This window comes from Podarcis bocagei (genome assembly GCF_964188305.1).
Source record: "Podarcis bocagei genome assembly, chromosome: 10".
Taxonomy (NCBI): Eukaryota; Metazoa; Chordata; class Lepidosauria; order Squamata; family Lacertidae; genus Podarcis; species Podarcis bocagei.
The window spans coordinates 36,184,305-36,208,755 of record NC_138135.1 but is presented as its reverse complement, the minus strand read 5'-3'; positions in this window follow the sequence as shown (position 1 = coordinate 36,208,755).

Sequence of the window (24,451 nt, the reverse complement as noted above, 5' to 3'; positions counted from 1 at the left end):
GAACAATGAGACTTCCTGCCAGCCAGCCTCCAAGCCTAAGTAATCCGCTGGAAAAAGCAGGAGCCTCCCAGCTGATCATCAGGTTCATGAGTCCTACTTACAGCTCTTTCAAGCAGGTGGCAGGCAGGCATGGGGCTGAGGTAAAAGAATATAAAAAACTATTAGGGAAAAACTATTACAAACACCTGATGCATTATGTGGCCCCAGTGATTTCCCTTCCAGCAGTTCCCCCTGCTTCAGATTTTCAAGGAATCATTACTTATAGCCAAACACACCAGTGTGTGTGTGTGTGTGTGTTTCTAGCTCTCTGGCTTTCACAGCCAGTTATTCTATACAGACTCAGCAACTATCTCAAGGTCTTCTCTAAGACATCATGTGGTGGCAAGGCCATTGCCTGTGCCTGCAGGCTACCCTGGTTCCCTGACAAGCATACAATAGCCATGAACTTGAAAAAATATCTCCACCATATTCAAACTTGACATTTGAAGTGTATACTTTAAGCATCTTTGGTGTATACTGTACGTCTTATAATACCATGTGTAAAGAGGACTTTAGTGTCCTCTTCCCAAAGCCTCATCTTGGACTTATTAGGAACTTGCACCTTCATGCACCTGTTATTTGTGTGGCTGGCAGTGCGATCAAACATGAGTCTACTCAGAGGTAAGCCCCGCTGAGTGCAATGGTATTGACTCCCAGATAAGTGCACATAAGACTGCAACCTAAGATTCAATCTGTATCTTACTGATCTTCAGCTGCAGACTTGGCTGAAACGTATTACAGTTTGACTTGATCATATTAGCCACTCCATAAAGCAGAATGTAATGGTACCAAGCCAATGAGTCTGACAAAACACTTCCTTTCAGTATCTTAAGGAAGACAGATGCAGACAGAAGAAAAATCAGAGATGGGCTGGGAAGCTTACAATGCACTGAAAGATCCAGATTCTTTAATAACCCTGCAGTTGCAAGAGTGGCTGCCCTCTTATCTCTCAGCCCTCTCCTAATCCCACCCCTCTATTATATTACTACCACCTCTCTCCATGTTGGGTGATGAACTTCTGCAGCAAGGAGCTTGCCCAATGCCTGGAGCTGTTCCATGTAATTTAGGACCCTGGCACAGTGGTGGTGATGGAACAAATAAAGAGTACATCTACAGTCTCTCATCTCATGCAATCCCTATAGGTGATTCTTAATTTAACAATCCACCCTCCCTCATGCTGTTATTAGTGTTACAAAAGTTGGATGCCTCCCACTCTCTGGAAGATTCCTGGGGGTTGCAGGCACTTCCTTTGGAGAACTGAGACATGGCAGTCAAAATAAATTAAAAAATTAAAAAATTGTCCAGTAGCACCTTAGAGACCAAGTAAGTTTGTTCTGGATATAAGCTTTTGTGTGCATGCACACTTTTTCAGATACCATGTGTGCATACACATGAAAGCTTATACCCAGAACAAACTTACCATAGTTGGTCTCTAAGGGGATACTGGACATTTTTTAAAAAAAATTAATTTATTTCAACTGTGTCAGACCAACATGGCTACCTACCTGAATCTTGAGACATGGCAGACACTGTTGTAACTTTAATAAATATGGTTTGTTCATCTATTTACATATTCAGCCTGCATGGAGGGAGTCCAGATCTTACAGCTTGCTCATTTCAAGAGGGGCTTGTCCCCACAGCAGTGCAGCCCTGGAGTCCAAGGCATCTCTCCCAGCCAGCCTTCATCCAGCCTGCCCAAGATGGATCCTGGTCTTTTTTCTTTTCTTCTTCCCAGCACACCTCCTAAAGATTCTATTTTCCTGTCACCTCATACCCAGCAACCTTCCAAATCCCAATCTCTGTGCACAACTCAAGGCAAGTGGGGAGGGCAGTTCGCTTGCATTGCCAATGGCCCTCAATGGCGTTGTATTGTTTCTTGGCCAGGTTATTTTGCATAGGCTAGCTCAGGAATTCCTCTGCAGCTTCACACCCCAAACAATCAAAACCCTACCATTTCTTAATTTCTAGGGTTTAGGGGGATTTCCCCTCCCCATCTATAACATTAGCATAAGGCTAATAACATAAGGCTAATAACAGGAAAGCATAACAATACCTGGGTGTTGTGTGTCTATTTTCATTGTCACTGTGGCTGAGAACAGAACATAAGAATGTAAGAGGAGCCTTGCTGGATCATGCCAAAGGCCCATCCAGGTCAGCATCCTGTTCTCACAGTGGCCAATCGGATTCTCAGGAGAAGCCCACAACCAGAGCCTGAGTGCAGCAGCACTCTCCCAACCTGCAATTCCCAGCAGCTGGTATTCAGAGACGTACTGCCTCCCCCCATGGGTGTAGAACTGAGCCACTGAAGAGTTAAACTGTCCCTTGTGTCACTTTTGTGGCATGCTGCATATGCCATCCAAGGGCCACAGAGAAGGTGTTAGGCAATCAGTACAAAAGAGTCAGCCTGTATCAAGAGAAATGTAATGTATGTACATTCTAGTGAGTGTAGTCCCCACCCTTCCTGTTGGGATGCATCCTGGGAGACGGGGGCAATTGGCAGGCCCCAGCTGGCTCCAGCCCACCGGCCGGCAGCTGGGCGAACTCTGGCTCTCGGGACAGCATCAAAACTGCAACTCAAGCCTCAGAAACCTTTAGAGACTGAGCACGCAAGCCAGCAGAGATAAGAGCTCTTTGCAACAGAAGAAGGGAAAGAGGCATATGTAAGCATATTTACAAGCATTTAATTCATCATCAGGACAAAGGAAAAACATGTCTGCTCCCCTTCGTGTCCAAGCAAAAGCAGGAAGCACAAAGCAAAAGCAATACACAAACGGAATTTCCCAGCAAGCTGTGCTGGAATGTAAACAGACATGTGACATACAACAGCTCCACACATCTGTTTAGGTGGAACGGAACATCAATATCCTAACACATCTTCGATCCCTTTATAGATGCAGAAAGTGCCAAAGGAAAAGAAAGGTTCCCAGGTGTCACAGGTGAAGCAGTGCTAGACTTTCTCTGTGTCTCGGTTCTTCCCATGGTAGGTAGCCTGAAGCCCAGCTTGCTGCAAGCGAGGTCCATCTGAAATGGTTGCCCTTCCCAGCATGTCCTCCTCTGCACTGGGGAGCTGAGGAGGAGCTCCAAGCAGAGCCTCCCCAGGCTGCTGTCATCGCTGCCAGGACACAGGAGCGGTAAGCAACCAGAGGCAGAATTGGTGTTGAATAGTGATTTGATGGGAGAGTGCCCTGCCCCTTCCCTAATGAAAGGAGAAGCCCACCCCCCGCTCAGTGTGCCAAGATAAAGAGCCAACAAATTATTGAGGTGATGCATGGAATTGTTCCCACAGTTCCTTTTGCAGTATATAATTTACAACATCTGCTTCTCTGCTCTAACAAAAGCAAAGCTTTCAAGCATTCATCTCACTGCTATAGCTGCAGAAATGTAACTAGTCTCTCGTTTTAGAGGCTGGTTAGCTTGAGAGGAGAGGGGAGGAGAGAGTGGGAGAGGATATAGAATTTCATGCTGCCAGGATTCCTGGCTTAAATATCTGCCCGCACAATGCAACAAATGCCAGCAGTGCCACTGCATATCTTAAGGGCAGGGGCCCTAATAAGAGCCAGACAGAGTGACACTATACATTGAAAGCATATTAAACACACATCTAAGGCACATGGCTTCCTTCAAAGGATTCTGAGAACTGATATTCCCCCACCTCACAGAACTACTGTTTCCAGCACCCTTAGCAAACTACAGCTCCCAGGATTCTTTGGGGGAAGTCATGTGCTTTCAATGTGCATTGAATATGCTTTAAATGTATAGTGTGGGTCTGTTTTAAGACTCTGGGAAGACATAGGTTCAGCTCCTCACTCATCGATGAAGCTCACCAAATGACTCTGGGCCAGTTGTCATCTGTCAGTCAGGGAGACTCTAAAGGGGGCATTGCGAGTTGGTGACAGAAAACCATCGCTTGAACTTCTTACAGGAAAGGCGGAATGTAAAATAATGGTAAATAAAGAAAGCTCCACCAGATTTCTATTATTTGCATGTGCCCTAGTCCCCATTTGCCACAAGGACAATAGGACTGTCAACTGAGTGGCTGAGAATAGGCTGGTCAGGTCTTGTGCCAGCCAAAAAGGGAACCTTTCCACAGCACAGAGAGAAAATATTTTAACCTGCTAATGGCTGTGTATTGAGCTGCTGTTAAAGATAAGGATAAACAGAGAACTGCTATTAGGTAGTGGACACCGAGGGGAATATGAGATCCGGAATTCGGAATCCAGAGCTCTCTGGGAAATGCAATGCCAAAGCAAACCTTGAAAGAAAAGACAAGCATTTTTGCAACAAAAGGTGAAATAGGTAAATAATCTCTCAGCATTTTTTTTTCTGCAACAAAAAGTTATAAGGCTATCAATGGCTACTAGCCATGATGACTATCTGCTCTGTCTTGTTGCTTCTGAATGCCAGTTGCTGGAACCCACAGGAGGAGAGAGATGCCAAAGACATGTGTGGCCACTGTGAGAATGAATGCTGGATGAGATGGGCTATTGGTCTGATTCAGCCTGCTCTTCTTCTGTTCTTATATAGGTCATTGGTCCACCAGCAAAGTTCCCCCCTGAAATTGCATCTTTCACACAGAGAAATGGACTCAGGAAAATTTGGCTCACCCTTAATATCCAGTCATACTTTAGTAGCAGTTAGATAATGTTTGTAGATCCCATGCTACTATCACCATGAACCTGCCCACGCGACATGGAAAGCTATTATGATTAAACTGGTCCTATCGCTGGCAATCTCGTTGAGAAGAATAAAAGCTACAGATAATGAGCTACAGATAATACTTTTCCCCTAACAGTTTACTCCCCAAACTGCTTAAAAGTACAAAGAGAAAATAGAGGGGTCTGTCTTAAATTGGAGAGGAAAGCTCAGAGCAGTCGGGTTCCAGATAGGGTTCGAATCACTCAAAAGAAGAAAAAAGATAGCCATTATTCATTTCCCCAACATTCAGCTATTTAAATTGCAGCAGATTTATAACTGTGTGGCACACTGAGATCAAGCTGTTCTTTAAAAAGGAATGGGTGATTTGGGGTAATGTCGTGCCTTATCTTTTACTAGAACAGCAGGCTAACATACTACAAGTTGCCTGAAAAACGTGGGGTACTTTTTTCAAGGCACCCCCTTCCTTCCTGCATTTTCTATTTAGGACCCAAGCACAGAATAGAGAGTGAAGGCAGCCCTGTAATTTAGATGGCTATTTTAAATATTAATATCAAGACACCAGCATATATTATATACATTTCTAAAACCAGAATGTTTTGGCTTGATATGTCGCTGCCCTCACCCATTTTGGGTGCTTTCAGAGGGAGCTTTTTTTAAGTGACACCCACAGTCCACAAGGGAATTGGTTTGTCCCCAAGTGCACCAACTCCTCTAGAATTTCTGAAGATGCTGCTGTCTGGAAGCATCCTCAGAGACACTAATTAACTTCTCCCACTCATAAGAAGATCTGCAGTAGCTTTGCACATGTGTACTTTGCAAAATCACAGCAGCGATGTTGTTCTGAACTGGGTGGCCACTTACATATCATCAAGGAATAGGACAAAAGAGGACACACATAAAATCTGCATATGCTAATTAGTGTGGTTGGGTGCAGTTTTAGAAATAAATACTATAATTTAAATGGAAATACAATGCAACTAACCATAGTGGGGAAGACAGTGACCAGGTGACCTGAGCGTTTGTTATCTAACTGTTGATGGGCAACTTCAAGGCTTCTGCTCCTCTCTCTTCTTATGATTCTTTATCTTTAAGAAGAGCTGTAGCTGGTGGGGGTGTAGCTGGGGTTTTTTGCCCTGGGTGAAGCCTCTAGAGGGGTGCCATTGAGGCTCCCAGCCTGTGTGTGTGTGTGTGCGCGCGCACAAATGTACATGGGGAATGTCAAACTGGTTCTTTGACCCGGCTGAAATAAAGCCTAGTTTCACCTCTGCTTTAAGCAAAACTTGGGCTGGCCAGTTGCTGAAAACCACAGGAGAGGAGAGTGCTGTTATGCTTGCATCTGGTTGGCCGCTGTGAGAACAGGAGGCTGGACTAGATGGGTCTTTGTCCTTATCAATTATTGCATGCACATGTGCTGCAAAACAGAGCACTGCCAAGCATGCCTTCAGTGGCTATATGGCCCTTAGTGAGTCATATGTCACTGACATAAATTACCGTATTTTTTGCTCCATAACACTCACTTTTTTCCTCCTACAAAGTAAGGGGAAATGTCTGTGCGTGTTATGGAGCGAATGCCTACGGATGGCGGCGGGGGGGGGGGGATCTGCTGCAGTTGTGAGCAGTGAATCTATGGTTCCGCTTCCTTCCCTCCTCCGTGGCTCGCTTTGAAACAGCAAAGCAGGAGAAGAGCCGCTGAGTGGGGAGGAGAGAGGGACAGAGAGCCTGCTTGCTTTAAAGGAGCAAAGTGGGAGAGGAGAGGAGCTGCTTACATGAGTAACTCTGTTTCGTTACTCTGTTTCGTTTAGAATATTTTTTTTTCTTGTTTTCCTCCTATAAAAACTATGTGCGTGTTATGGTCGGGTGCGTGTTATAGAGCGAAAAATACGGTACCGTAAATGTGTAAAGCAATTCTGAGGCTGATGTGCCATAACAGAAGCCATGTGAAGCTGGATGAACTGATTCATAAGAGAATCAAAAAAAGGAAAGGAGGTGTGAGAGAGAGGAGAGGAGGAAACAGAACACAGGGAAAGAGCATTTAATAGAAGAAACGTTTCCTGATTATTGAACCTGTCTCGTTTCATAGTCCAGCCAGTTATGCATTGCCCCAAAAGAGAATTTGCATTACCAGAAAAAGGACAAAAGAGACACTGATTGGCATAAAATTTACATATGGTATTTTATACCAAAGCTAGGAGAAAAATACAATAATTTAAATAGAAATATGAAACATCTTATTATGGTGGAGAAGAAACCAGGTGACTTGGGTGCCAGCTGAGTTCACTGCCTAGGTGCTGCTGTTGATGAGCAACATCCAGCCTCCTACTCTGCTTTGTTATGGTTCCTTCTTCAAACCAAATGTGGATGGGGCAGCTCTCAAATGGAGGACTCACAGCCCTTCAGACTAGAGAACTGCCCTCTGTAAAGTAGGTCACAAGACCTTCCTTCTGCTTCTGATTCACAGCCCCATCTCAAGAATGGCCCCCTCCACAAATTTGGATTAGCTATTTCTTCATGCCCTCAGCAAACCCTGGAATGGATAGAATTATAAGAAAATTATTTGTTTCCCCCTCACCCTTCAAGATATGGATGCTGAAGGAGTTAGGAAGGGTTTCTAATCCTCTTCAGGGTGTGTGTGAACCCAAGTGTGGTAGCTATCCCAGTTTAGCTAATCCAGGATAAAGCAGTGCAATCTTGGCATATGAAGTGGCATAGGAATGGGCTGCAGGCCCTAATCAGGGAGTGGATAAATGGGGTGGTAGTTGTTGCAGCTGAACTTGTCTCTATAGCACCCAAGATTCCTTTTCCGAGATTCTCTTCCCTCTGCTGGCTCCCTCCCTTGGATCTCTTCTGCTCCTCCTGATCATTTATCCCAGCCACGTTTATGCAAAGCATCTCAGTAGTCCCATTACTGTTGTGCTGCCTCTGATTGTTCATCAACGATTCTCTTTGCCACCGTCCATCAGACAGACACTGGCGAGCCTCATTACGGGGGCTGTGGAATGTGCCTTGGCAAGCAGGGACTCGTGCGTGATATTACTCAAATGGTGGAATTGTGCTCTTCTTCAACTGTGGAACTTCCTTGCCCTCAAACTCACTCATCTGGCTAGCTTCTGCCCTGCCCTCTCCAAAGGCAGACATCTCTCACACATGCTCATTTCAAAAAGAGGTTAACCAAGGAGCAAGAAGGAGAGGCAAGGGGGAGAAAAAGTTAAATTCGCCCTGGAGGAATAAATCTCTCTCTCTCTCTCTCTCTCTCTCTCTCTCTCTCTCTCTCTCTCTCTCTCTGTCTGTCTCGGCCTGCTTGCTCCCGGGAGCATGTGAACAGGGGTGATACACTCTTGATGCAACATGCATCCTAAGAAGCATTTTGTTAAAGAAGTATGTCAAGGTGAGCATGCCCCGCTGGCTTTCTGAAAGATTTCTGCATCCAGCAATGCGCTTATCTGGCTAGAGCACGCGCTGCCTCTATACATTTCAAAAAGGGTGCAGACCTGACTGCACACATACCTATTTACATGTCACTGTGGAGCTGCAACTGTTTCAGGCAGTGTGCCTGCATGGGTAACAGAACTGTGCTCTGTATCTGTTTTTTCTGCCCGCTTTTTCAAATGGGAAGGGATTGTTTTGGAGCAAGATGGTAGCACTACAGTGTGTTTTCTCCCCCTGGAGTAGAATGGCTATGCCATTCTGTACATATACATGTTAATCTCTGTGCAATAATGGGATTCTGCTATTAGTCTCTTCCCCCACTCTCCTCATGGTGTGCAGGGATTAGATAGCTCAGGGGCTTGGGAACAGAATGCAGATATTTTCCTCTAGGTCATTGCTTCTCATTTCACCCAAAGTCAAGGAAGGGAGGCTGCTTTAGAGGAAATCAAAAATCAGATCTGATATTTCCAACCTTTTCTTGGGCTGCGCACAGCGCACACTGCTAAGCCAGCAAGCTGAGCCACAGCAGTACCTCCAGTCAGCCTTGGAGACAGGTACATTGGAGGTTATGTACAAGAACATTATTTCATGCACTGTTTCACTATTGAAAGCACTAGATGGAAGTTAATCACCGGTCACACTTATAATGCTATGTCTTCTGTGCAAGCAGTAAACATCTTTGTCGGATAAGAATTTGTTTTGGAATGCATGCTTGTGTGTGGCCAGAGAGGAGGGGGGATGAAGGAAAACATTCAGTGATTTAATAGCAAATGTCTACTCAGTATGGGTACATGTCTACCCATTAAATTCATTGGGCCTTACTTCCAGGCAAGAGTGCATACTATTGCAACCTAAGTCCACTTAAATCTTGGGCTATTTGATTAAATGTGTCGCCTAGCATTTTATGATCATTATTCATGAATAAACACTAGGATACACATGGCTTTGTGTGCATGCCTTTGCTACAGACTAAGATCAACACATAAGCTCTGCAGTGATGTGACAAGAATCAGTCTTGATTACTTCTCAAATTTGAAGAGTCTGTGAACAAGGAGGAGATGCTAGAAAGAGAAGTTGCACCACTGGAATCTAAAGCCAGCATAGGGTGATCTAACTTCTGCCCCTCTTCTGCCATTCCTAAATATGTTTATTTGATTTTGTTATCCCACTGATTTCCATGAGACCTCTTTCCAGGTCAATGTGCTTTGGATCACAGCCTCAGTCTCTTTTCTTCCTGCTTAGCCTTTTGCAGGGCCAAAACAATGTGCAGTCAAATGTCAGAAATATGTATTGACTTTTTTTTTTTAGCATCTTCATTCTGAATATGAAACCACTGATGTCGCTCGTGGCATATGGTGATAGCTGCTATCTGACAGGGAACGTCATTCTGTCTCAACTGAAACTCTCTTTTGAATAAAGCAAAGTTATCTTTGCTGCCATTTTGTGTTACACTTGAGGTGTGCTGTGTTACAGAGTGAATCACTGCAGAGTTCTTGCAGTCGTTGGAGGGGGAAAAGAAATATATCCTTTCTCTCTTATTTTCCTGGTTCTCCATCAAGGACGATGGCTGAAGCTGAAGATTCTTTGCTGTTCTGGTATGCCAAAATGCATTTTCTCTCTTCAGCACTATAACTGGGGGAGCTTTCAGTTGTAGGGTTGGGCATCGATCACTTAGGTGCCATTTGTGCCTCCTTCACCGGGGCATTTCTTTTCATTTGTCATTCAAGTCCGGTTTACATGACCCATTATCCTGACATAGCAACTCCTGTCCTGATTCACATGTCCATTCATTCACAGGATGACTCAGCAGTTATCTAGAGAAGGGGTGCATTTGTTTGTTGAAGAAAGTCAAAAGCCCCTGACATGTGGAGTCATTTGACTCATCTCTCTCTTTTTATCCATATTAAGTGACTGTGTGAGCAACAGGAGAAGCACTACTTTTGGTGACACAGCTCTATACGGTGAACGCAAAAGCCAAAACGGTCAAAAGCACTCAGAATATAACAACCGTGACCATGAAACTCAATCTTGGGGCCATGGGTTTGAGCCCCACATTGGGCCAAGGATTCCTGCATTGCAGGGGGTTGGAATACATGGCCCTCGGGGTTGCTTCCAACTCTACAATTCTGTTAAGAGCTTAGAGCCAGCATGGTGTAGTGGTTAAGAGCAGTAGTCTCGTAATCTGGGGAACCGGGTTCACGTCTCCGTTCCTCCACATGCAGCTGCTGGGTGACCTTGGGCTAGTCACACTTCTCTGAAGTCTCTCAGCCTCACTCACCTCACAGAGTGTTTGTTGTTGGGGAGGAAGGGAAGGAGCCGCTTTGAGACTCCTTCGGGTAGTGATAAAGTGGGATATCAAATCCAAACTCTTCTTCTTCTCTTCTAGAACCAATTAATGTGACTTTGCCAGGGGTTGTTCAGAATGTATGCATCCGTAAAGTGGCAGTCGTAGCTTCCTCACTTCCCCGGTTCTCTGTTCAGCCCAAAATTTGCCATGACCATGTAAAGCAGTTGAAAGTGAGCCAAGAGTTCTCTGTGAATATTGTGAGTTGAATGAATGATGCAGCTGACAGAATGCCAGCTGACGGGGTTCATGAGCAGGAACATGCCACGGAGCTGATGTCCTGCCTCTGGAATTTCTATAGCCACCTGGTTGGGCACAGTGAGAAAAGAATGCTGGGCTAAACAGGCCTTTGGCCTGATTCAGTATCAGATCCATTCATATGTTCGTAGGAAACAACCTGGGTATTTTTAGCGTTCGGCCTTTATCCCTGGGTTAAGGCGTATTGGGCTGAATTCCAACTATGGAAGCAGAATGACTGGTGGAATGAAATTCCAGCCCCATTGTTTAGGGATCATTCATCCCCTGACACCACGCAGAGGGATGGTGGTTGGTGGCAGGGAGAAAAACTTCTACAGAAAGAAATTTCACTCCATGAAATTCTGAAAAAATTATCCCTGCCCGTTTCCCATTTTTCAGCAATTTGTGGTTCTTTTTTGCCCCTTTCCAACAAGACCCAACTCCAGGAAAAATGTCCCCTCAAAACTGGATCTGAGGTAGAAGCTGGGTTTAATTACAAGGCAAGCGTTTGGCTGCCAGGGCTAATTCCCACTTAGCATCTGCCTTGATTAAGCCCCTGCCTTGAGTCCAGTGGAGTCTCATCTTCACCCAGCTTCCAGCATCTTCATGTAAAGTCTATCTAATTTCTCTTGCTCTCCTGCTTTCTCAGAGGCACAGCCACACAGCCACACTCACAGGCCTTCTACACTGTGAAAGGCTTTCTGTCCAATGTCATGTTGACAAGGAAAAGAGAGGCTTCAAAAATGTCACGACTGAATGGCTGCAAGGAAGATGGCTTTTGTCAAACACCGAGCATGAGGGAACTGGGGGGAGCGGGGGCCAGTCTCCCATAAATCTCAGCCACCTGCTTGCAACCAATTTGCTCCGTAATGAGTCGCTGTGCTTCTTTGGTGTCTGCTTCCAAGATGATTGTCCCCCTTCCTTGTTTCCCGCTCTGTATTTTCTCCTTCGGATTCGTTCTGCAATAGCAGTGATCCATGGGAGGGACGGGTTGCTGCGATGGAGACTGGCATGTGTGTACTTCTCAGAGATACGCTCAGTGCTGCTTTTATCAAGCACTGCACAGTGTGCACAAATCGCTTTCTAGTCAGCGATAGGCAAGCACAGCTTGCAGCTCATCTGGGTGTTAAGAAAGAGGAGCACCGCAACACCACCTCACACCTGTTGCCCCTATAGCCCATCTCTGCTTGAACCTGTACCAGATGCTTCATATGTGTGTTTCCTAAAATTCAGGCATTTAAAAAATATACAATCAGCATTATTTTTTAAAAAATAGATGTGTGCAATTGCCAGGATCCAAGTCTGGCTTTGAATCCTGATGCTTGGCTGATAGTATTAAATGCCCATAGTATGATGCCTTACTTTTCATTTCAGATATATTAGAACTGGGTGTCTCAATTGGGGCAGGAAGTCACTCTGCATATGACCAAGGACACTCACTCACGCCTCTCTACTGAGCCAAGGTGCTGAACAAAAGAACGTTAAGAGGCTGCCTTAATGAGTCAAAATAATGGCCTATCTAGCCTACACTGACTTGCAGTGGCTCTCCAAGGTGCATTCCAGCCCTGTGTGGAAAAAGCAGGGACTGAAGCTGGGAACTTTTGCAAAAAGAAAATGAAGGGGGTAGGGAGGCTGTGCTGTACCACTGATCTTCTGCCCTTCCCAGGATTCTCAGAGCTCAGCCTTCATTGATTCTGGCTTAACTTTGGTCCTGAAACAGTGCATTTAAATCACATTTTGCATTGTGTAACTGTGTGTTTTCTGAACAAACGTGCATACCAATTTATTGCTTATAGCAGCACCATATGGTGGAAATGCAGGAAACAAATTTTACAATCAGGTAAGCAAACACATTCATACATACTAGACTGAAATTAAATATTGCCTCCATTCTTCTCTGAAGTGTAAAACCAGGCTTTTGGACATGCAGTTAATGTGTGTTTCATGCTGCGGAAGGGTATCAGTTTAGAGACAAAGAGAGGCAATTGGGAGATTAATGGATTTTTATTTTTAGTTTAGTTTAGTTCTTTCCAATACTAAGCAAAATCATTTAATTGAAAATGAGGGCTGGAATCCTGGGCACACTTACTTGGGAAAAAAGTCCCACTGAACTAATTTACAACTGCCCGGAACTCTTCCTGGCAATGTCTGTTTACTGGGCAGAACATCGTTTGCCCAGGAGACAGGAAATGGATTTACATGGTGTCTGGTTGACAGTCATAAATATTCACCGCAGGACAACGGACTGTATTGCAGAGCTCAGGTGGGTGGAGGGAGGAGTGGGGAACCTCAGTCAGGAAGGCCAAATGTGGCTCTCTAGGATTCTCTTTCTGATGCTTTGGACTCACACTCAGCCACATGACCCTCCTGGGCCATGCTCCTTGCTGTTCCTGCACAACACCCATCAAGTAAAAAAATAAAATGCAAACTAAAACCTTAAAATAAAAATAAACAGAGTTATGACTCCCCAACTATACATTAAGAACCCTAAACAGTCACAAAGAATTAGAATGTTTTCACTGCTTAACTAACCTTCACGTCACCAGGGATTAAGCTACTTTTTCTGCCTTATTCCATCCTAACAAGGCTGCTACAGAAAAGGTCTGTCTCACATTCCCACCAGCTAAACCTCTTGGGGCAGTGGACATATAACAAGTCTCTGAAATTGGTGCCTCCAGGTGTTTTAGACCACTCTCTCTTCTTCTTCTTTTAAAATAATTTTTATTCATTTTCCAAACAAATTTTATAGATTCAACAAATTATTTTACACTCATGCTTCAATTTTTGACTTCCCTCAGTTTCTCTGTCAATCTTTCGAAAAATTTCTATTTATTGACGCATTTCTAAACATGATATTGTCTTTCCCCACTCCTTTTCCTCTTACTCTCTTTTTTGCAGTATTTCTTACTATTTCACAGAGTCTCTTCAAAACCAACAAGCGTTGTCTGTGCATCACATATATTTTTCAGATATTCTGTAAATTTCCCCCAGTCCTCGATAAATTTTTGGTCTTTCTGGTATCGAATCTTCCCAGTCAATTTGTCCAATTCTGCATATTCGGTCAATTTCCTTCTCCATTCTTCCACTGTTGGAATTTCTTTCTGTTTCCATCTTTGGGCCAGAAGTATCCTTGCGGCAGTCACTGCATATTGAAACAGTTTACAGTCTCTCTTATTGATTTCGTTTCCTACCATTCCTAATAGAAAGGCTTCTGGTTTTTTAACAAACGTATATTTCAACATCTTTTTCAATTCATTGTATATCATTTCCCAGAAGTCTTTCACCTTTTTACACTCCCACCACATATGATAGAAAGTACCTTCTTTTTCTTTACATTTCCAACACTTATTGCATGTTTTATACATTTTGGCCAGTTTAGCTGGCGTTATATACCATCTGTAAAACATTTTCATTACATTTTCTTTCAACGCAGTACATGCCGTAAATTTTAGCCTTTCTTTCCATAATTTCATCCAATCATCATGCTGTATATTGTAACCAAAGTCTCTTGCCCAGTGTATCATTACTACTTTTACCTCTTCATCTTTTGTATGCCACTCCCGCAACATTTTATACATTTTAGACAGGTTTTTATACTCATTATTCAATACCTCCACTTGGAATTTTGATTCTTTACCTTCATACCCACACATTTTACAATATTTTTTAAACATTTCATTAATCTGAAAGTAGTGTAACCAGTCGTAAACAAATTCTTTCACCTCTTCATAAGTTTTCATTTTCCATTTCCCCCCCCCTCTCTTGTTACCAATTCTCCATATGTTATCCACCTCCCCCTCATGTTAATTTTTTTCACACTCATCACTTCTAATGGTGAAATCCAATGGGGGAGTCTAGGTTCCAACAAGTTTTTGTATCTCTCCCACACCTCTATCAGTGATCTTCGGAAGATGTGGTTTTCAAAACCTTTGTGAATTTTTTTCTTCTCATACCATAGGTAACCATGCCAACCAAATCTGTTGTCAAATCCTTCTAAATCTAACAGCTCTCCATTCTCTAATTTAATCCATTCCTTTATCCAACAGAGGCATGATGCTTCATAATATAATTTCAAATCTGGCAGGGCGAAGCCACCTCTCTCTTTTGCATCTGTTAATAACTTAAACTGAATCCTTGGCTTCTTACCCTGCCAGATATATCTTGAAATTATTTTTTTGCCATTCTTTAAAAATTGATGCCCCCTTAATTATCGGCAATGATCAGAAAAGGAATAACATCTTTGGTAGCACACTCATTTTTATCTTGGATATTCTCCTCCAAAAGGACAATTTCAGTCTTCCCCACACCTCCAAATCCCTTTTTATCTGATTCCACATAGGTAAATAATTATTTTGAAGCAAATCAATGTTCTTGGGGGTTAACCATATTCCTAAATACTTCACTTTGTTCACCACTTCTATCTCTGTCCTTTGTTGTATTTCCTCAATTAGTTCTTGATTCATATTTTTAGCCATGATTTTCGTCTTTTTTTTTGTTGAGATAAAATCCTGCAACTCGACCAAATTGTTCTGTTTCTTCTAAGATTCTTTCAATACTTTCCACTGGTTCTTCTACTATCAATACCAAGTCATCCACGAATGCTTTAACTTTGTATTCATTTTTCCCTATAGATACCCCTTTTATATCTTCATTTTTTCTTACTGATTTTAACAAAACTTGCAGCACCATAATGAATAATAGTGGTGACAGTGGGCATCCCTGCCTTGTACCTTTGGTTATTTTAATATCTTCTGTGGTATAGTTGTTTACTATTAGCTTCGCTTTCTGTTCTGTATATATTGCCTTTATCCCATTATAAAATTCCTTACCAACTTCCATATACTCTAGGTTTTTAACATAAAGTTCCATGATATATTATCGAAGGCCTTTTCAGCATCCACAAAGATTAAAATAGCTTGTTTTTCATTCCTGGCATTCAGATATTCCAATATATTTATTATGTTTCTTATATTATCTTTCATCTGTCTGCCAGGAAGAAAGCCCGCTTGATCCTTATGTATAAATTCTTGCAATACTTTTTTCATTCTCTTTGCTAGTATACTCGCAAAGATTTTATAGTCAGTATTCAACCGCTGTTTTAGACCACTCTCATCACTCCCAACCAGCATGGTTGATGGGAGTTGTGGTCCAAACCATACGGAGGATACCAGGCTGTGGAAGATTCATATATAGGAGAGGATGGTCTGTCCCCAAGCCATTTTGGATTTTATAGGTAGGTACCAGCTCCTTTATCTGGGCCTAGTTGAAAGCCAGCTAGTTGAAAGCTAGTTGAAATCCAGCACAGTTGACCAAGGAAGCAGTTCGTCTGCTGAGTTTTACCCAAGCTGCACTTTCTGAACATTTCCCAAGCCACCTGGGTATTCAGGAGTAAAGCTAGATCCAGAATCACTCCCCAGCTGCAAGACTGATCTTTCAGAGGAAGTGTACTCTATCCAGGAAAGGCCATACTCCCAGGCCCAGGTTAGCTTGTCAACAACAATACCTCTGTTTTGTCTGGATTGAGCTTCAACTTGTGAGCTCCCATGGTTCCCAACATAACACAGTTTGTGTGAGAGTGTGAGGCTCTTAATCTCAGGGTTGTGGATTTGAATCCAATGTTGGGTAAAAGATCCCTCCAACTTTACAGTTCTATGAGTCTATGATTCCAGTCCATCATTGCCTCCAGGCAACACAAGATTCAGGGTACAGGGACATACAGGTTCATTCTGATACAGAGACCACTCAAAGCAGGCTCCACATGATGTCTCACCAAAGTGCCAACCTTCACATTATCATTTCATAAATTATAATGTGCCTCAATGCTGAGTGCATGTACCTATCTTGGCTAGAAAGCTCTTTCTTTCTTTCTTTCTTTCTTTCTTTCTTTCTTTCTTTCTTTCTAGAAACCCCCATTCCTGGCATGCAAGATCTTTAGTAAAAGAAGAAGAATCTGGCGGTGCTCTGTGTGTTACACATTATGGCACAGTGGATCTATTTCTGGAAGCTTCCACATGATAAAGGTAGCAGAAAGTCAGACCCTCAGATCAGGGACCAGCAAACTAAGGCCCATGGGCTGGAAGTGGCCCGCAGAGGACATTTGACCGGCCCACGAGCCGCCTGGAACCGAGTTGCCCGCTCGCACGCTGCGCTAAACTGGTGCAGCACGGCATGGGGACTCGCTTCTGCGGCACCGGAAATCGCATCTGTGCATGTGCAGACGTGGCTAAACTTTGCTGACCCCTGCCTCAGATGAATATGGAGGGTGGGAAAGGGGTTTATTCTACCCAGAAGTTTTATTTATTTATTTGCCTGTGGCAGCTAAGTAAATATCTTAGGACAGCAATAGGAAGGAAATATATGAATCAAAGTCCTCATTAGCCTTCTCACACACAAATGTGCCAGGTCCTGCCTGTTAGTCAGGGGCCTTCTCTTCCCCTCATGTCCTCTGGGAGCAGCTAATAGTAAGGAGGTCAAGGAGTTTGTTTCTATTCACTCCAGTGACCAAATCCTCGAGTCCTGGTATACATGTGTTTGATAAGCAGAAGTATAGTTCTGATTCTAACACTTCACAGAGAGGTCACACGTGACTGAGAGAGAATTACACATAAATCTTCCCTGTCAAATGCGAACATGCATTTGAATACCTTCAGGTGAAAAGGTGCTGATTGTGTTTGACTAAAGTAACAATAGATAGGGAAAGAATTAAGCACACCATTCTGCCAACATCTCCCACCAACCCAACTTCAATGCAGCTTTTTGGATGGGTAATGATTCCACCCCCTCCCCAATTTCCAGATATTTTTGCCGGGGGCGGGGGGATATCTAGCACAAGCTCATGACATATGTCAGCAGCAGAATTTTGTGGTGCCTCAGGAAAATCGGAAACTAAAAAAGAAAACAGAAAGTGTTAACTTAAACAGCAATTATGTAACCAGTTATCTCACAAACATAACCTAATATATGGGTAAGTATTTTTGGTTTCTTTTAGATGTTATGTCTATGACTTTTAAAACGCATTATTTTCAAAATGGAGTTGGATCTGAAATTTTTGAACGTCTGCATTTCCACGTGGGGAAAGCTAACAGTATAAAGGCAAAATCATCATTCTCTCTTTATCTCTCAAGTTCTTGCTTTTGGGGAAAGACATGAGTAACTGGCAAATTGTAAAACTGCTGACACAATGTTTTATTCTGAAGAACAAGGGCAGTGTTTATACACTTTCAAGTTATAAGAGTACCAATTTTGACTTGAACCAAAAACAACTCTGGAGCAGTTTTCTGCTGCTCCAGAGAAGCGGACACGGAGCAATGGATCCAAACTACAAGAAAGAAGATTCCACCTAAACATTAGGAAGAACTTCCTGACAGTAAGAGCTGTTCGACAGTGGAATTTGCTGCCAAGGAGTGTGGTGGAGTCTCCTTCTTTGGAGGTCTTTAAGCAGAGGCTTGACAACCATATGTCAGGAGTGCTCTGATGGTGTTTCCTGCTTGGCAGGGGGTTGGACTTGATGGCCCTTGTGGTCTCTTCCAACTCTATGATTCTATGATTCTATGAAAAGAAAACAGAGTTGCAAGTAAAACTATGCATCATTAGGCTGCAATTTAAAACCACAATCCAAAATTATGTTTACGTTTTAAATATTATAACTACATTTTATGTTAAACAACTAAACTCGGATAACTAGAAAGAATCCTACTTGAAATAGCCTTGAAGTTGGCAGTCTCAACATCAATAACAGGTAAGCAGTGGATTCATCATTTGTGCACAAAACAAGCATTTAGATTTCAGAAATGTTAAGCTGTATACATCTTGCCAAGGGCCTAGGCAGCAAGGGACATTTTGAACACTTAATACTTTGGCATCTTGCCTGCAGCTGCAGGCATCTTAAATCATATCAGCTAAGTTTTACAAAGCAAAGAATATGCAGCCGTACCTTCAAAGATATACCGCCTTGAAGATGTTGGCTGTTGCCAGAAGCCCGGCCAGTTTTATCCTGAAGCACATTGCAAATGATGCGTATGGCACCGCGAAGCTGCTGCAGCCTCTAAAGTGAGGCTATGAGACAAGAAGCTAACTGGACCCCACACAACCACGAGAAAAGGCACAGAGGAAGAGGACGTCTTGTCCCGTGAAAAACAAAGCAATTTTCTTCATGCAAAACAGGCCGTCCATTTTGTTATGCCATACAGTTCTTGCATAATTCAAAAGAACCCATGTTGATTTGACCAGGGGCCTATATCACCCGCAGGTTAACTGATGTTGGTTGCTAGTTAAATATATTCTAACTTGTGGGCTGCAAGGTGTCCTGAGTCATCACAATTAAAAAACAACAACAACTAGGATAGATATTTTCATATTTGCATGTATATAAATAACTGAAAATAATGAAACAGTGTATTCAGATCATTGAAGATGTTTCAAATTGCCATACTCTAATGCTGAACTGCAGAAAGAATTAATCTGTTTTGGTTGTACGCAGCAACCAGCCCATTTCCTATTTCCAAAGGAGTCTGTTAAGAAAGGCTGCTAAACCTGAGTGGTAAGACAGCTCATTAATGTCTTACAAGGTCTGCCTGCTGGCACTTGGATCTGAGCTCTCCAGCGGCATAAACTGAGCAATTTAAAACCCAGTCCTATGCAGGCCTGCTTAGAAATAAGCGTCATTGAGTTAAATGGGACTTCCATGTAAGAGTATTGGATTGCAGCCTCAAATATCTTAAAAGGCAAACACTGCAAAGCTTGCACAGCTTTCAGAAGAGGTTTTTTTTCTGAGAGGGATGGGAAGGATTTGCTACAATCTACAAAGCTGAACTCACCTTCTTCACATTGGGCAATTTGATGGATTGATGCTTTTGAATTATGGTGCTGGAGTAGACTCTTGAGAGTCCCATGGACTGCAAGAAGATCAAACCTATCCATTCTTAAGGAAATCAGCCCTGAGTGCTCACTGGAAGGACAGATTGTGAAGCTGAGGCTCCAATACTTTGGCCACCTCATGAGAAGAGAAGACTCCCTGGAAAAGACCCTGATGTTGGGAAAGATGGAGGGCACAAGGAGAAGGGGATGACAGAGGATGAGATGGTTGGACAGTGTTCTCGAAGCTACCAGCATGAGTTTGACCAAACTACAGGAGGCAGTGGAAGACAGGAGTGCCTGGTGTGCTCTGGTCCATGGGGTCACGAAGAGTCGGATACGACTAAATGACTAAACAACAACAAAGTTGCTTAGCAAATCACTGTGAAGGTGGAAATGACTGGAACAAAGGTAAAGTCAAGGGATCTCAGCTTAAAGCTGAGGGAGGCTGTCCTTAAGAATCGGGTGTCTCTTAGAGGAGAAAGTCTTTCAAGATGGCAGTGGGTTGTCCCAAACTTCTGTGTAGGCATGGTAAGCATCTCCGCAGTTATGAACACTCAAGAGATGTAGCATCAAGCAAGTGCTGGAACGTGCAGAGTATTGCTCAAAATTTGTGATGGCCCTGATCTATGCTTGCTTCCCCCCCCCCATCCATCCCATACCAGTAACTAAATTGACAAAAGGTGATTTTGAGAGCTTGTTTCCTACATATTTAGGATGTTATAAGATGGAAATTAAATGAGAAACGTCTCCCTGAATCTCCATCATTAAGAAAGTGATTGACAAGCTGGCAGGCAGAGTCTCTGGTTTAGAATACAAGCCATGTAACAGGTTTTGATATAGAGGACACCAAAAGAAGCTGCACAACAGAAACTTAAAGGTTGCAGCTATCAACACTGAATGCTAGGGTCACAGATGTATGTTGAGAGTCAAAGGACTTAGCTAGGGCTGAGAATCAAAACTGACCATTTTGATTTCTCTCACTTTTCCACTCTTAAATTCTGTTCTCTACAGTTCTTCAGAATTTTGAGATTTTTCTTTTTTTAAAAAAAAATCCTCAGTAGAATTTAGTGTTAAATTCTTGCTGTACACCAAGTTTTGGGAACACATCAAAGTTTCAAGAGAATGAAATGGGTCACAGAAATTCCTACTGGAGAAGACCTAGAACATGGTGTAAATAAGGTTCTATTTCAAAATCATCAATGTGAAAGAGGATCAGACCAATACAGCCATCTCTCTGAGGGAAAGATTTCTGATGCATAGAATCATAGTGTTGTTTTTTTCTGAGAAGGATGGGAATGAAATTTTTTTAGCACTGTAAGTGATCCCATGGGTCTTCTATTTCAATGCAAGAATCTCAACTAAAGCATCCCTGACAGATGGCCATCCAACCTCTGCTTAAACTTTCCAATGAAGGAGAGTCCACCACCTTCTGAGGGAGTCCATTCCACTGTCCAAAAGCTCTTACCATCAGAAAGTACTCCCTGATGTTTAGTTGGAATCTCCTTTCTTATAGCTTGATGCCATTGGTTCAGGTCCTGCCCCCCAGTGCAGAAGAAAACTTGTGACAGCCCTCGAGATATCTGAAGATAGCTATCACACCTCCTCTCAGTCTCCTCTTTTCCAAGCTAAACATACCCAACTCCCTCAACTGCTCTTCATAAGGCTGGGTTTCCAGCCTTGATCATCTTGGTCTGCACCCTTGTCTGCACATGTTCCAGCTTGTCAATATCCTTTTTTAAATTGTGGCACTCAGAACTGGACACAGAATAGAGCAGTACTATTATTTCCCTTGAATGGGACACTATACCGGTACTTCTGTTGCTGCTAACCAGAATGGGTATTAAAATAAAGGAGGAAATCATGGAGCTGATAAAGCATAACAAAGACAGTACTAATGAAGCAGAAGAAGACAAAAATATATCTGAATGGCAAGTGGCTTGCCCTAAAAGCAACATGCAGACAATTCCTAGAGCATTTTGCAGTTAAAAGAGAAAAGGATGAGCAATTTTCTCTGGGCCACCTGATGTGGATCCTGATGGCTGTGGAATGAACGTGCCGTGAAAATTCCTCTCCTGGTTATAGTAACTAAAAGCTGGGGTACTGTAACACTGAGTTTTGAGATACTTATATATCTTCATGTTTTACTATGTGCCTGCATGGACAGTCTTGAGCATGAGTTACCCCTCACGTTTTGTTTTTGTGTGTGTGTGTGTGATCTACATAACAAAACTACGAGCATGACAACTTTTTTAGCTAGAGACTGAACTGTTCGATCTCTGATGCTCAGATCAAGGAACATCTCAAAACATTTTTTTGAAGAAAAAAGAATACAATGCCACAAACACAGCAAATATAATAGGATGCCTTTAAAACACACTTTACAGAATTGACGACAATGATTTAAAAGGATGGAGAATGATGATGATGATGATGATGATTTATTAGATTTGTATACCACCCTTCAGCATAAAATCTCAGGGCAGTTCACAGAAATTAAGAAGTAAGAAAACAAAACACAAGTCATTCCAATAAGCAGTACAAATGGCTGTTGGGAGGCCATGTTCCATGTAGCATCTCTCCCCATCGGTCACTTTTGTAGCATCACCAGTTTTTCTTCACTGAAATGGCTATTTCATGGCACCCACAACAGTTCCTTATATTGCCAAAGTGCTTCCAGGCCCAAGAATGTTGGGAACCCCTGAATGAAGAGCTATAAAGTCTTCCTAGGTTTCTATATTTATTTCTGTAGCCAGCATGCATATACATATCTGGCAAAAATCGCTACCTTTTTATGACTTTTATAGAAACAAGGATCAGGGTCAAACCTGATAGAGCAAATAGATAATGGAGGGACGGCAATGCCTGATTTTTCACAGTAGACTGTGTGACCCAAGATCAAGCTACCTGTTATGCTATTTGTATAGTGCACAGCGCTATCTCCATTTTAAAATGTGAATGCTAAGTGTGGATGTGGGTGAAGGGGTGATTTTCATTGGGGCTGCACTGCTGAGAGTTTAACCTTTTCCACACGGGTCATGATAACGAAAGCCACCCATTTTTCATATGATGCTGCTTGATTATTATTCTGTTCTGGCCCTTCTACTCCAGCATCCTGTTCTCACAGTGGCCACCCAGATGCCTGTGGGAAACCCACACACAGAACACCAACTAAAGCAGCATTACAGTAATCCTTCCCCAACCTGGTGCCCTCCAGATGTTTGGGACTACAACTCTCATCAGCCCTAGCCTCATAGTGGTGGTGGGAAGCTGCAGAAATCCAATCCGACGTAAAATAAGGGAAGAGAAAAATCAAGGCATGGGCAGGCTCAACAGAAAGAAACACATTTTAGCAATATTTTTGACAACTGAAAATGACAGGATTTAGCTAATCTTGAAATCACAGGAGGAAAAAGAAAAGAATAAAATAAAAATATGTCACCAAGTCCTCTAGCTTCAGGAGAAGGTTTTCGGAAGGAGAAATACTAACATCAGCAATAAAGAAGCAGGAGGAACAAGGAGAGGAGGAGAAAATAAGAAATTCTGTCTTTGAAGGATTTAACTTCAAAGAACGAACAAATAGCAAGAAGACAAGATGAATGACTAAGAGATGAAGGAGAGAATAGATTGGAGGAAGAAAAATAATAATGGAATATTGTCAGTGGAGATAATTAAAAACAAAAAGACACTAAAGAAAAGAAGCCAGAGAATGGCTATAAACACAGGGCTCCCTCCATTTTGTTGGCTCTTTTGCAGGATGCATAATTCAGGGGGATTTCAGAGGGTTTCAGGCATTGGGACAGGATCCTGACAACCACAGACTTTGGCTTAGCTAACAAGGCCAGTCAAGGTTTTGAACCCCTGCCTACAGTCCACCAACAGGAATAGTGAAGCAACTCAGAAGGAGCCCGTCCACAATATTGGGGGGGGGGGGAGTAGGGACTATGTTGTCACATGTTTCCCTTTATTAGCCTCTGGTGTTGTCCTACATTCTCACCAGGGCTTGCATCTAGGCTTGAGGTGGCCCTGGGCCAAGTGAAGCTACCTTTGGGGAATGGCTATAGCTCCATAGTAAAGCATCTGCCTTGCAAGCAGAAGATCTCAGGTTCAATCTGCATCATAGGAATACATTTGCATCTATTCACACGCCCCATAAAGGTAAAGGGACCCCTGACCATTAGGTCCAGTCGTGACCGACTCTGGGGTTGCGGCGCTCATCTCGCTTTACTGGCCGAGGGAGCCGGCGTACAGCTTCCGGGTCATGTGGCCAGCATGACTACGCTGCTTCTGGTGAACCAGAGCAGCGCACGGAAACGCCGTTTACCTTCCCGCCAGAGTGATACCTATTTATCTACTTGCACTTTGACGTGCTTTCAAACTGCTAGGTTGGCAGGAGCAGGGACCGAGCAACAGCAGCTCACCCCATCACGGGGAATCAAACTGCCGACCTTCTGATCGGCAAGTCCTAGGCTCTGTGGTTTAACCCACAGCGCCACCCGTGTCCCATAATTTCCACCAAATGCCCAGATCTGTACATGAGGTGGCTCTCAAGCTTCAGTGTCCCCAAGGACTAGCATTGTCAGTCTGCAATCTGGGGAAGGAAAGGCGTGTATTTTAAATGCATCCATCGACATGGGAGGGGAAGAAGCTGCAGCTGCTTCCATCAATTCCCTGCCTGCTCTTCTTATCTGCCCCCCATCTTGTCACTGCAAGAACACCCTTGAGGTACTGCAGGGCAGGCAAGGGAGGATGGGCAATGGAGAGGAACAGATAGCCACAGCCTATTGCTGCTGCATCTCCTGCTTTCAAGGTGATTGCAAGTCATCCTGGTTGCATCGTGGCCACCCTACCAGGGACAGTGGCTCCATAATCTTACTGCCAAAGAATTTACAGCTA